At 46.8% G+C, this 14,910-nt stretch overlaps 1 long non-coding RNA gene across 9 annotated transcripts in view; it reads right to left on the bottom strand.

The window, feature by feature from the left end:
* Positions 1 to 6,611: 6,611 nt before the first annotated feature.
* The window catches only part of LOC120097571 (uncharacterized), a 32,978-nt gene continuing 24,679 nt past the window's right edge, over positions 6,612 to 14,910 (bottom strand). For 6 of the 9 annotated variants that reach the window (XR_010058511.1, XR_010058513.1, XR_010058508.1 and 3 more), the window contains 3 exons: positions 12,171 to 14,809; positions 12,016 to 12,088; positions 9,988 to 11,590 (listed from right to left, as the gene is read on the bottom strand). This is a non-coding gene — a long non-coding RNA (uncharacterized LOC120097571). Of the gene's footprint in view, positions 7,127 to 9,987; positions 11,591 to 12,015; positions 12,089 to 12,170; positions 14,810 to 14,910 lie in introns of those variants that run through there. The other 3 variants (XR_010058510.1, XR_010058512.1, XR_010058514.1) reach the window with 3 other exon arrangements.

Here is a 14,910-nt window from a genome sequence, read left to right as displayed (position 1 = left end):
GTCTCTGTTGCAGGGGCAGGAAATCATGTCACACCATCCCTTCCGCATGGCCAAGCAGGACTCCACATAGTGTGTTCTCTTAGGTTCTGTCTATGTCTGCCTAACTTCCAATAGAGACCAGTGAGAGCCCTTCAGGGGTCACTGAGTCCCATAGGATAAATCTTTTTCTCAAAGTCTTTAGAGCTGAAAGACTTTCTCCCTCCTGACTCATCCTGCCTGGCTGCACAGTGACTGTGGTCTCCTGGTGTAGGAGCAGTCAGTCCAGGACCTCAGGCTATTCCCATCAACCTTTGTACAATTATTTATTTACTCTTGTTGGAAAGATAATTTGTTCTGTTGCCAGAGAATTTTCTAATATCCTGCTACCAACATCAGCACAGAACAGAATGCTTTAGAAGATCAAATAAAAGATACACACACACACACACACACACACACACACACACACACACACACACACACACTACACAGTACTTCCCTCTGTAATGGATAAAAGATAGGAGTGTTTCTGTTTGAAGCAGCAGGATATCAGAGAAACGCTGGCAAACCCAATCAATGAGCCATTGTGAAAGGCCAGTGTCAGCAGAGGAGGAACGTGAGATGCCCAGCAAAGGGGAAGGAAGAGCTGTGGCCAGGCCTGGGCTCCACTCCAGAGTGCAGCACTGCCCTGCAGGCAGCCAGTGCTCCGCTGCATAGAAATCACCCACTCCTTCACTGTCTCCTCCATCAGGCTGTAACAGAGATCACCCGCTCCTTCACTGTCTCCTCCATCAGGCTGTAACAGAGATCACCCACTCCTTCACTGTCTCCTCCATCAGGCTGTAACAGAGATCACCCACTCCTTCACTGTCTCCTCCATCAGGCTGTAACAGAGATCACCCACTCCTTCACTGTCTCCTCCATCAGGCTGTAATAGAGATCACCCACTCCTTCACTGTCTCTTCCATCAGGCTGTAACAGAGATCACCCACTCCTTCACTGTCTCCTCCATCAGGCTGTAATAGAGATCACCCACTCCTTCACTGTCTCCTCCATCAGGCTGTAATAGAGATCACCCACTCCTTCACTGTCTCTTCCATCAGGCTGTAACAGAGATCACCCACTCCTTCACTGTCTCCTCCATCAGGCTGTAACAGAGATCACCCACTCCTTCACTGTCTCTTCCATCAGGCTGTAACAGAGATCACCCACTCCTTCACTGTCTCCTCCATCAGGCTGTAACAGAGATCACCCACTCCTTCACTGTCTCCTCCATCAGGCTGTAACAGAGATCACCCACTCCTTCACTGTCTCTTCCATCAGGCTGTAATAGAGATCACCCACTCCTTCACTGTCTCCTCCATCAGGCTGTAACAGAGATCACCCACTCCTTCACTGTCTCCTCCATCAGGCTGTAACAGAGATCACCCACTCCTTCACTGTCTCCTCCATCAGGCTGTAATAGAGATCACCCACTCCTTCACTGTCTCCTCCATCAGGCTGTAACAGAGATCACCCACTCCTTCACTGTCTCCTCCATCAGGCTGTAACAGAGATCACCCACTCCTTCACTGTCTCCTCCATCAGGCTGTAATAGAGATCACCCACTCCTTCACTGTCTCCTCCATCAGGCTGTAACAGAGATCACCCACTCCTTCACTGTCTCCTCCATCAGGCTGTAACAGAGATCACCCACTCCTTCACTGTCTCCTCCATCAGGCTGTAACAGAGATCACCCACTCCTTCACTGTCTCCTCCATCAGGCTGTAACAGAGATCACCCACTCCTTCACTGTCTCCTCCATCAGGCTGTAACAGAGATCACCCACTCCTTCACTGTCTCCTCCATCAGGCTGTAATAGAGATCACCCACTCCTTCACTGTCTCTTCCATCAGGCTGTAACAGAGATCACCCACTCCTTCACTGTCTCCTCCATCAGGCTGTAACAGAGATCACCCACTCCTTCACTGTCTCCTCCATCAGGCTGTAACAGAGATCACCCACTCCTTCACTGTCTCCTCCATCAGGCTGTAATAGAGATCACCCACTCCTTCACTGTCTCTTCCATCAGGCTGTAACAGAGATCACCCACTCCTTCACTGTCTGCTCCATCAGGCTGTAACAGAGATCACCCACTCCTTCACTGTCTCCTCCATCAGGCTGTAATAGAGATCACCCACTCCTTCACTGTCTCCTCCATCAGGCTGTAATAGAGATCACCCACTCCTTCACTGTCTCCTCCATCAGGCTGTAATAGAGATCACCCACTCCTTCACTGTCTCCTCCATCAGGCTGTAACAGAGATCACCCACTCCTTCACTGTCTCCTCCATCAGGCTGTAATAGAGATCACCCACTCCTTCACTGTCTCCTCCATCAGGCTGTAATACCATAAACACTCTTGCTCTGTGTTTACCAGATAGTAAACACTAAGCAAACACTTGGGGAAGGAAGGAGAGAATGAAGAAGGGAGGAAAGGAGGGTTGGAGGAAGGGAAGAAGGAAGAGGAAGGGAGGGACAGAGGGCAGGAGGAAGGGAGGGAGGATTGAAAAGTCAACAGAGAGGACGAGACTGGGGCAGGGGTCTGCAGATCTTTCTGGCTCTCTCCTCCATCTTTCACAGAGGTTTGTTGCTCCGCAGTGGAAAGACTGAGCTACGAGTCCAGCAGAGAGGAAGAAAGGAGGGAGCCCCATCCTCCAAGAAGGTCCTATCATGCTCCCGATCCTTAAGCCAAACAACGACCTGCAGAGATAAAGAGGCAGGGCATGCTGGGTTGAGTGTTTTGTATGCTCATGGAGAAATACAAGATGAACACCGTCTGTACAGTCAAAGAGTGGCAGTGTGGAGATGCACATGGGCAAGCATGCAGCCTCCAAGAGGGTGTTTCAACAGCCAGAGCCTGGGACTTGTCAACCAGAACCTAGCCTAGTCTGCGAGCTCTGGATTCAACGTGAAACTAAGTCCCAAAAGCATGGTGAAGGGTGTTTGAGAAAGACACCTGTCACCGGTCACTGACCACTAGACTACACAGTCAGACACATTCGAGAAAAGAAAAGAGAAAATGAAAGATGAAGAAAGGGGAGGAGAGAGAGAGAGAGAGAGAGAGAGAGAGAGAGAGAGAGAGAGAATGGGGAAGGCATCTGACACTGACCTCTAGCCTCTGCACTCACACACATAGGAGGAAAGGAGAAAAAAATGGAGGAGGGAGGGAGGGAGGAATGGAAGGAGGGAGGGAAGGGCGAGGAGGAGGGAGGGGGAGAGGGGGGGAAATCTATGAAAATACAGGGAGAGGTAAAGAGGGAAGCGGAGGGAGGAAGGGAAGGAAAAGTGAGTGGGAAGGGAGGGAAAGAAAATCTATTAAAATACAGGGGAAGTTAGAGTAAAGAAAGCAAGACAAATGTTGACATTGAGTTGACCGAAACCCTGGAGGGAGGAGTGGCCTCCTCTAAAGTGAACATGTGGCCGAGCTTGTGATCCACCCCTTTTCCCTCTAATTTCATGTTATCCCTGCTGGAGACTGTACATGGCCTCTATGTGTGCGGCAGGTCCCAAGTTAACTATGTAAATGAGAAAGTGACGCAGCAATTCTCTAAGTGGTTCACACACACCTAGACACTTCCACTGTCCTGACACCTCTGTGTGCATTCACGGAGAGGATTCTGCTGCTGGCTGCACGAACTGGACCTGGCAGGGGGTTTCTTTTTTTAACTAAAGATTGCCTATTGTTTTCTGTTTCTAGAATCACAAGCTAGACTAAGGACTTGTCAACTACTGAGAGACAACTTGCTTCTTCCTTCTAGAGCATTTTCTTTCTCATTCGCATTGGTCTTATCTACACCAATCTGGAAAAGCACTTTTTTTTTTTTTAATTTTGCTTGCTTTTACCAAACTCTTCCAAATGATTTAATTTTTCTTTCCTGGAAAATGGTTATTTATATTAATTCCAATCCATTTGACCCTGCCATAGTGAGTCTCATCGTATAATTACCACAGTGCTAAGGGCTTAGAGAGCCACACCTTGTTCTTGCTTAGCATACACACCAGCAGGGGAACCGAATGGTTGTTTTTCCTCCTATGTGGAAGACTCTGCAGGAAACCAGTCTTGGAAGCGCCTCTCCCAAACTGTCTTTGGCTCTGAAGGTTCTGGAACACAGTACCTGCTGAGGGAGACCAGAGATTGGGCTAGAAAATTCAAATTATTATTCAGTTTTAGTATCCTTGCGTCCCTGAAGATGGACCTTTGACGTTTCGGAGCCAAGTCTTCACCCATTCTAAGTTTGTGGCTTTCTGATCCACCAGAGTGGGAATACGTTGTGTCTCAGGCCCCGCCAGGCAGTTCTGGCCCTCATGCCTTCCTTACTACAGCGGAATACGCACTCTGGTCTGACCGCCAGCCGAGGCAAACTGCTCCTTCCCTCAGTCATTTCTACTAGGGTTTTGGTTAGAATAGTGGTGTAAGTATCTAGACAAGTACATACGTGAAAGAGGGATTAAATGTGTTTTAAATTTTATTTTTAACATCGATTTATTTTATTTTATGTGTTTGGGTATTTTACCTGCATGCATGTCTGTCCACCATGTGTGAGCAGTGCCCAGGGAGGCCAAAAGAGGCCTCGTATCCCCCGGAACAAGAGTTATGGGTGTTTGTAAACTGCCATGTTGGTGCTGGGAACCAAACCCAGGTCTTCTGCAGGAGTAGGCAGTGCTTTGAATCACTGAGCCACTTCTACCCCCCTGAACGTGTTCTATCTGATGCACCTTGGTATATAACTTGAGGATACTGGAACCTACCACTGGCAATATGGCCGTGTGTCTGAGAGGCCTGTTCCTGAGCACAAAAATCTATACACGAGGCCCCAGTTCTCTTCTGTGCTTTCTGGCTGATGTGCCCTCTCCACTTGGTCTCCCACATGGCTGTTGATAATGACCTCATTACACTTTGCACCGTTTTCTTTCTGGTGGACAGGAAAGCCCCTGAAGATCTAAAACTGAGGTCACAAGTTGGCTTATGAGTGAAGGTTGGCCCTTTCCCCGGAGGTAGAAGGAGCCATCACAGGCAGTGACAAACTGGGAATTCATAGCAACTCTGCAAACCGGGTGGCCGGAGGCCTTGTGGCAGGCATTTGTTCAAGACTGTAGTTGGTGGTGTAGAGTTCCAGCAAGTACTAGACTGTTGCCACCATTGACGAAGATCCTACAGCTCTCTTCACCAGACCCTGAGGCAAGCTTTCACACTAGAGGGAAACCATTGGTTTTCCCTCTCACCCACTTCCTGCCTGGGCCGGGGAGATGTAAGGTAACAGACAAGAAAGCATGGGATAGGCTGCTGCAGGGTAGGGGTCAACCTGGTTACTGTGTCCAGCATCCAGGAAGGCTGACTCCTGGGGCTTTCAGTGCCCACCTGCAGGCAGTATACAGTCACCACTGTGGCGGACAGATCTCATTCGAGTCCAACAAGTGAAAGCAGGTCGACAGCAGTGTGTCGTGCCTGACAAAGGGGGATAGAAAAGATAATTTTAAAAGTAGGGATCACAATACGGCTGTGTACCCAGCACAGATTTTCTGATTTGCGTCCATTTTCCAATTAGCATTAAAAGCACCCTTAGGTTTCATCTGTCTCTGAAAACTGCCTGTCATTTATTCCTCTCCCTGGAAACATACATCCTAATTATTGAGCGGGTGACAGAGCTCTGGCGTGGGCAGAAATTTTGTTTGTGTGTTTGCATCCAGGACATGAATCAGAGCTCAGTAAGGGTGATTACCCTTATTAGTAGCTATGACTTTCCAGGGTGGCCTCTGGGGTATTCACGACTGACAGGATGGGTCTGGGTTGTGCTGAAGAGAGTGAAAAGTCCTGGTGTACTGATCTGAGTAACAGATGCTAACAACGAACACTGATCTTTTGTCCAAACCAAAAGAACTTCAAGTTGACACTGCCGTAGACAAAGGTTGTGGATTTTCTAAGAATGGGGTCAGCTTAATATTAAACAAATAGTAGGTTATCTTTTACCGGCAGTTAACGAGGAATCAGTAAATGTCTCGGAAGATCAAATCCAGACCTGCAGACTGCACAAATAACGCGCAGCTCTGCGATCACTCCCCTGCTGTCCACAGCTGCTGTCCCCAAGGATGATGAAGTTGGACAGAGTGGGTATCCAGGGACCCGCTTGCTGGCTACTGAACCATATCTGGCCCTTTACAAGAACGTTTTGCCGCCTCTGCTTTAGAGAAATTTATGTGGTAATTATTGAGAAAAAGTGAGGGCAGAGCACCGTGGAGAGCAAGCACATGTTTGGGGAGGGGACAGATGGAGCTGGACTCCAGGTTTCCACTCTGTCAGGTGCTGTGATGGTTTGACTATGCTCCGCCCAAGGTGTAATACTATTAAGAGGTGAGGGTTTCCCGGAATGGGTGTGGCCTTGTCGGAGTGGGTGTGGCCTTGTTGGAGAGGGTGTGGCCTTGAGGAAAGTGGGCAAGGGGTGGTCCTCCACGTTCAGGACCACGTGATCTACCAGCACTGTCAGCTGACACTGTACGCTGAGGGAAACTTGCTTTGCTGTGGCTCAGTTTCCCCGTAGTCCTCAGATCTAGTGACATATAATCTATGCAGCTGATGTGCTGTGCGATGTTTCACAGGGACCGTTTACGAAAACAGCAGAGTGCCAGGCACAAAGGAACAACCAGGACTATTAATCATTTTACCTTCAGTAATAATTAATAAAGGCAGGGCCTGATGGTGCTCCAGGCTATTCTGTGCTTTAGAATTCCGGCTCTAATTGTACATCCCCAAACAAAGAAGGTCTCCATTCTTCTCCAACCAACAGTTTCTCTCATTTGTCACTTAAAATTATCAAGTTCTTAAACCCATCCAGACCCTTCGAGTCTAAGAAAGTGTAGAGCATGGCTGCTGTGAACCATCCAATGTGCGTCTGAGGTGATGGAAACAACCCCGCCTGCACGGCAGCACGCAGCTGCAAGCAGCTAAGCTGACCCCTGAGAACGTGAGCTCTGACTTCTGTGACCAGAGTTCAAGCTTCAAGTTGCATTTGCTTGTCCTTTATTCAGATTAAATAGCCTCACGTGCTACGGCTTGGATATTGATTGACGCCATCAGTTTCAGTTAAGCATTTTAGAAATGGGTTGTTTGCCTTTGGAAAAAAAAATCACATTGGTTAAATCAAACTCACTGTTCAAACATATGCCCAATCCAAACCATCATCCTAAAATTCTAAATTATTATCAGATCTGCTGAAATTTTTCTCAGATTCTGCATTAAACTATTTGATTAGTAAGTTGATCCTGAAATAGAAAAGGAGAGGAAAGGAGGGAGGGAGAGGGAGGGGGGAGGGAGAAAGAGAGGGAGGGGGAGAGAGAGAGAGAGAGAGAGAGAGAGAGAGAGAGAGAGAGAGAGAATGGGAGGGAGGAAAGGGAGGGACAGAGAGAGGGAGGGAAGAGGAATGATAGAGCAAGGGAGGGAGGAAAGGAGGGAGGGAGAGAGGGGGAGAGGAAGGAAGGGAGGAAGAGGGAGAGAGTGAGCAAGGGAGGGAGGGAGAGAGAGAATAGGAGGGAGGAAAGGGAGGGAGAGAGGGAGGGAGGAGGTATGATAGAGCAAGGAAGGGAGGAAAGGAGGGAGGGAAGGAGGGAGAGAGCGGGGGGAATGGGAGGGAGGAAAGGGAGGGGGAGAGAGAGAAAGAAAGGGGGAGAGCAATGGAGGGGGAGGGAGAGAGAGCAAGGGAGGGAGGGAGGAAAAGAGAAAGGGAGGGAGAGACAGACAGACAGACAGACTGTGTTAGCTGGTGAGCTGTTAGTTCAGCATCTCTTGCAGTGAATGTCCAGATGGGCATTTGGAGACATCCTTCCTTATTTCAACTCACCAGGGTTACTGGGTTATTGAATTCTTGTCTTGAACACTGGAAATAACAGTTGATTTTGTTGCCAGGAATAGAAGTATTCTCTTGTTGGGGTCCTTTGGGACCAGTGTGGTCTTGAACCCTACAGTCACCTATAGCAAACCTGCAATTCCATGCTCATCAGCTGCAGATGCAGGTGACAAGGGCAAAGAGCCACAATGTGCATGCCTGTGGGTTGACAATGGCTTCTCAGAAACTTGCAAGGTCTAAGGGAAAAATTTTCACGCGCGCTAATGTTTATCAACTTAGTAGGCTGTGTTGCGCAGCATGGAAACTGGAACAGAAATGGTGTGATGATGTGCTCGCTGCGTAACGAAATCTAGGGGGGTCTAAAATACCAGAACTTTTCTCCGAATGAGTCCAGTCACAGACCTTCTTTCATTGTTGAAATCAACAGCTCAGAACTCTGTTGGGAGGTGATGGAACAGTGCTACTGAAACGGAACAATTATTTCTTTTTTTTATTTATGTGCATAGGTGTCTTGTCTGCATGTATGTCTATACATCATGTGTAACTGGAATTTATAGACCATGATGAGTGGTCATATGGGTGCTGGGAATTGAACAGGGTCATCCAGTGCTCTTAACTATGGAGCTATCTTTCCAGCCCTAAACCAGAGAATTCTTAGTAGCGCAATCTAAAGGCTTGTTGGTCACAACAGGTCTTTTCTTCTTCTTCTTCTTCTTCTTCTTCTTCTTCTTCTTCTTCTTCTTCTTCTTCTTCTTCTTCTTCTTCTTCTTCTTCTTCTTCTTCTTCCTCTTCTTCTTCTTCTTCTTCTTCTTCTTCTTCTTCTTTTCTTCTTCTTCTTCTTTTCTTCTTCTTCTTCTTCTTCTTCTTCTTCTTCTTCTTCTTCTTCTTCTTCCTCTTCTTCTTCTTCTTCTTCTTCTTCCTCTTCTTCTTTTCTTCTTCTTCTTCTTCTTCTTCTTCTTCTTCTTCTTTTCTTCTTCTTCTTCTTCTTCTTCTTCTTCCTCTTCTTTTCTTCTTCTTCTTCTTCTTCTCTTCTTCTTCTTCTTCTTCTTCTTCTTCTTCTTCTTCTTCTTCTTCCTTCTCCTCCTCCTCCTCCTCCTTCTTCCTCTTCTTCTCCTCTTCCTCCCCCTCTTCTCTTCTTCCCCCCTCCCCTCCCTCCTTGCTCGTGTCTTACATTTCTTACATCAGAAAGACTTAAGTCAATTATAGGCTTAAAGGTGTTCACTTGATGGAACCTTCTGCATGAATCTTTGGGGCTCAATGCAAGCAGGAATGAGAGTCACCTTGTGGGAGCCCAGAGGTGCGTGTGACATGGGTGTAGGTCGAGTTAGACCCTAGGGTGGTTTCAATCCTTCACTCAAGTGAGAGACACACAACTCTTGGTGAAATTGTTATCGTTCCAGCCTCTTAGGAACATAATTTGTTGGCTTTAGCTGACTCGTACCAGAGAATTGGAAGTATTTTGGTAAAGGTAGCGATTTGTCAGACAACTTAACTGCCAGGACCTATCCACTGAGTCTTCTCATTTCCTGAAACTGTTGTGTATCTTTGCTCGTCAGAGGGAAGGGAGAATCCTTGTATGACAAGATGACAAGCACATGACCACTCGGGAAGCAGCCTCTATAGCATCCTCCAGGGACCCAATGCACACCGAAAATCAGGCATTGGATCCACCAGCAGCTGGGTGTGGAGCTGGAGCAGTGGGCTCCCTGGAGCTACTGTTCTCCCTCAATCGATGCTGAGCCTCCCCCAAGGAGACTCTCAACATCTGTTCATGCCCTGCCTCCCAAGTTAGGAGCAGCTTGCTTGTGATCCGAGCCTCCTATAGGGAAATGACTACCCTGATGGTGCTACAATAGGAAGTGACCATATGTGTCACCGTCTTGTAACCATCTGTGGCCAAGAGCAATAGCATCCTGACCAGACCCAGTCTTCAGACTCTGGCTGGCTGCTTAGACTCACTCAGCCAGATGAACCCCCTCCCGACCTGCATGGTGTCTACAACTGTTCATCTGCAAGACCACACTGCATGCAGAGATAAGAACCCAAGCTGTGGCTCCAGGAGATTTCCCAAAGCCAGGCTGTCCCAAGAAATCTGATTCTCCTGAGCCTAGCTCTGGTGCCTACACGGGGTCATTTCCTGTCCTCCTGTTTTCTCATGCATCTGGACAGTGCTTAGACTCTTGCCCTTGAGATGAGAGGTGGGCTTCAGAGTGCAGGAAAGGGAGGCACTGGGCACAAGACACTCATGATAAACTCGTACTTCAGTATTACGAAAACTATAATTATAAACATGATCTAGAACCTCATATACTCACAGGGTCAACTCTAGTGAGCAGATTATCTCCTGCACTAGCCAACATCCCACTGTCCTCTTGTCTTCTGATCAGCCTTTCTGGAACTAGACACACGTATCCATAACCCATCTGCATACTATATCGAATGGACCATCCACATCAGCGTACCATGAACCATCACTGGGGCAAAACAATTTTTATGCATTTTTCATCTGAGATTAAACCAAGGTCAGACGTGCCAATGGGATGAGTGTCTGTGATATAAATACCTTATAATAAATCTTTATAAATAGCTCGGCTACGTATTTTGCTTTTGTCTAGTTAGACGGAAAAACCGCCAGCCATGGCATCTTCATTAAAATCGTGTTATGCCGTTAGCAAAACAAACAGAAAAACATTTGACATATTTATGTGGTGATTACATTAAAAAAGATTACTTCCCGTCAGTCTTCCTGACTGATTGTACCAAGCCATCTGTGCTCGTAAAAAATAATAATGAACAATGGCTGTCGTAGGCCATATGCACGTGGTTGTTGAGTAGTGATTAAGCAATAATGTCTAAGCAATCACTTGTTAGCTGTGGTAATTGCTTAAAGGTAATTATTTCATAATAAACGATAATCAATTATTTACAATAGTAATAATAATTTAAAAAATTCTCTCAACCTCTGCAAATTGCCGATGGCTGCAGGCTATCTCAGAAGGTTCATTGGGAATTACTAATTCTGTTCCGTTGATGACAAATTTTCCACCAATCAAAGTTCTGGCTATGGTCTATTAAATTTTTAGTACGCACTTATAATACTTCAAAACCACGGTTGCTCGGAATAACTCATCCACCTTATTATTTAAAATAAATGTCTTTAATAAAGCTTCTCGTGAAGTATGGCGCTCGACTGATGCCACCAAGCACATCGTCGTCACTGGAGCAGCGAGCAGCGCTGAGTTGGCAACTGTGATCTGGAACAGAACTTGACACTCGCTGTGCATGGAAAGCCACAGAAGGTAGCTGCTTACCGCCACTCGGAACTCTTGTGCACATCACTGGGAAGCAGTAGGACCCTTTCCAGCCCTGTCAAGAAGTGAGGGGTGGCACATAACCGTGGAGTTTCCCGTAGCAGAGTGGTGTCCATCTGGATCTGGTGCACTTGAGGCATAAGCTATGTTGAAAATGTACAATGCCAGCAGGCATTTTGTTTTGCTTTTAATGTTGCCAAAATGGGGGCGCGCACTGGATTGTACTAAAGCCAGCCTTTCTGGATTTGCATCCCAGGAAGGAAGTTCTGCCTCTCTTTTGCTCCTTTCGTGACAAGGAGAGTCACCCAGTCCCAATGTCAGTGCTTCTCGGTTGGGGATGACATTGCCTCCTGGGGACACTGGGCCAGTGGACTCAGGCACATTTGGTTGTCACCCATGTGGGAGGGCTGCTCATAGCAACCTGTGGATGGGCAGTAGAGATGCAGGTCAGAACCCTGAGGAAAAGGACAGCCCTGAAGAACTGTGCCAGGGCTGCAGAGCCCCAGACTGCAAGAAGTGCTTTGTAGTTAATCTGCACAGGAATGGAAGCCGCTTAAAACTTGATGAAGCAAAATTGAAAGACCAAATGCAGGTCCTTGCTTCCTTCCCTGTTCCACAAAAGGATATTTCTAGAACTGACACTTCTCACAAGATATGGCATCAACCTGAACAAAAATTTAACCTTCTTCTGGCTGCATTATGCAAAATCAAAAACAGACAAAAAAAAACTACTACTACTATTGTGGGAGACAATTAGTAAATTATGAAACTATTCACAGGGTGCAAAAGAGCACATGCTCCATGTTTTTCTCCCTCCCTTCTTTCCACAAAGAATTCCTACTTTACCCAAAGTCCTGTTCTAGAATCTTGGAATGATCAACAGGCAACAATTCATGCATGTTTGTTTTCTTCGGATTATCTGGAAAGAGAAATGAGCAAAGAAATGAAACTTTGGGAGTCTCCCTGTGTATGCAAAGGGTCTGAGGTCTACACGGAAATACCTGGAGTGCTCCTCCCTCCTTATCCGAGTTCCTGCTGCTTTCTGCAAATCAGACACATAACTTCAGACAACGATCATCTCCTGCTGTGAGACTTGACACCCAATCCAGAAGTCCAGGAATGCTGACCCTGGCGATGAGAACTTCGATGGGTCTTTCAAATGATGAAGAATGACTCAGAGAGAGTGAGCTGCAGGGCAGGGTGGCCTCGAGATAAAAAGGTAAAGGAATTGCATCTTCTTGTAATGTGGTATTGGGAGAGACTGCAGAGGGGCAGGGGGATGGGTCGCTTCTGTTCTGGTGAAGTCTCATAGGTAACAGGGGACAGACTCCATGAGAGCATCGAAGGACCAGCCTGGTCAAGGCGTTGAAAGCCATCTTTAGGACTCGAGATCAGTGTGGACTTACAGGTGGGCTAAACTGAGTTTGCTGATGTTTTTAAGAATGGCCTCCTCAGTTGGGAATGCTGGCTTGTGTTCCAGAAGAATGGCCTTCTCTCACACTAGGGCCAGGAGAAGTCCACTGCAACAATCTCTATGTGACCTGAAGGGGCTCAGGCTGACATGGAGCTGGTGAGGTCAGTTCTGGAAATGAACTGAATGCAGAGCCAACGTGATTTCCTGAAGGATTAGGTATGAAATGTGACTGGGAGGAGAGGCCAAGGCACACTCTTAGGATTTACATCGGAGCCATGGAAAAATAGAATTGCATGTGCAAAAACAAAGCAAATGAAGGTAGGGGGAGAGAGAGAGAGAGAGAGAGAGAGAGAGAGAGAGAGAGAGAGAGAGAGACTGTGTCTGTCTGTCTGTTTTGTGTGTCTTTATGTGTGTGTGTCTGTGTGTGTCTGTCTGCGTGAGTGTGTGTGTGTATGTGTCATTATGTGTCTGTCTGTATCTGTCTGTGTGTCTGTGTCTCTGTCTATGTGCGTCTGTCTGTTCATGTGTATCTGTGTGGGTATGTGTGTCTGTGTATCTGTGTTTCTCAGTGTGTACCTGCCTATGTGACTGTGTGCTTCTCTGTGCCTATGTACACATAAGTGTGCATCAGAACGCATGTGTTCATGTGAGTGTGTGACCATGTAGCAGGATTGTACTGGAGCTCCCTGGCTTCCTTTGCACGAGTAACACTTGAGATGCGTCTGAGGCATCAGACAGGGTGCCTGGGTGGGATTAGACAATGCCAGGTGGGAAGAGGTCTGTGCTGACATTTCAAAGGTGTTGCCTGGAGATAATCATTCCCAGGAATGCATGAGAAAGTGAGGGCCAGGGCAGAGAACAGGGACACGGAAGAACTGTGAAGGACACTGAGCTACAGACACCTGCCATGGAGAAGACAGTGTCTGTTTTCACAGATGGATTGGGTGTCACCGATGCAGCAAACTCAGATGCCTTGCCATGTGCAGCAGCAATGTGGGCCAGGTCATCCACTTGGAGAGCAGAGAGAAGAAGGGAGAGATGGCTGAGGAGAGGAGGACAGAGGATGGAGTGCTGAAAGCTTTGTTCTTAAGGGAGGAGGAGAGCTGAGGCCACAGCAGACCAGGGATGGCTGGTGAAGGATGGCCTTCCGAAAAGAACCAGGAAGGTCCTAGCCCTGAGATAGATGCTCATTTGTTTATTCTGCCCTTAGTAGGTCACTCCCTGCCTTTGAGGAAGGCTGTGAGCACATGGAATACATGGGGAGGTCTCCTTCCCATGTGTAAATGACTCCTTTGCTTTAGTTTCCACTTCTTCTGTAAACCTTGGTTTTCATCAGTGGCTTGGTAGTCTACATGGGACTTTTCTAGTCCTTGATCCTAGTTATATGTACCATTAAGATGCTGACCTCATAAAGACATTTATGTTACATCTACTCTCAAAATTACACACATACCTGTCTATCTGTAATCCATCTATCATCTATCTATCTATCTATCTATCTATCTATCTATCTATCTATCATCTATCTTTCTACTTATGTATCTATCCATCTTTTGATCATCTATTTATAATCTATCATCTGTCTTTCTATTTATCTATCATCTACCTATGTATCTATCTATCTATCATTTGTCATCTATCATCTACCTATATATTTATCTCTCACACACATTCATTCTTATGGCTGCTTTTCATATTATGTCTAGATCCTTCTCTATCTCAGCCTTATGCAGTCATTACCAGGAAGAACCTTCTAGAAGCTCTCTAGAACAGGGCATGCTACAGGTGAGTAAGGCTCATTGTGGTAGGGCCTCAGTCCTTACTCAGTCCCGGTATGGTCCTTTCCTTTCACATCTTCAGATACGTGGATCTGCCACCATGTGGTCTTGCTTAGCACAGCTAGCTTTTCAGACATGTACGGTGAATTTCTTCACCCTCTTAACCTCAAATAGCCAACATTTTACCCTTGAAAGAAGCACATTAGGGGAACCCCAACTTAAGTATGTTGCAAGTCTGAGGGGTAGCTGATTCCAGTCCTCTAGGGCGGGTTTGATGTGGGGCTGGTAGAAATGGTTGTTCTGAAAGGAAGAAGGGAGGGAGGGAAGGATGGAGGGGAGAATGTGTTCTGAAGAGATCGTTCAGTCGTTGTCTGAGGCAGGTCATTTTGTTCCAGGACTCTGCACTGCTTTCTTTACTTCATGGCAGGATACAGGTGGATTCATCTCACTAGAAGTGGAAACAGGGTGAGCAGATTTTTCTGTAAAAGCTAAACTTGTAGTAGGCTTTAATAGTCACTATAGACTTATGCCGAAGACACAAACCAGAGA

Source organism: Rattus norvegicus, chromosome 16 (assembly GCF_036323735.1).
Source record: "Rattus norvegicus strain BN/NHsdMcwi chromosome 16, GRCr8, whole genome shotgun sequence".
Lineage (NCBI taxonomy): Eukaryota > Metazoa > Chordata > Mammalia > Rodentia > Muridae > Rattus > Rattus norvegicus.
Note: the sequence above shows the minus strand (reverse complement) of the source record. Positions and strands in the feature narration are given on the sequence as shown.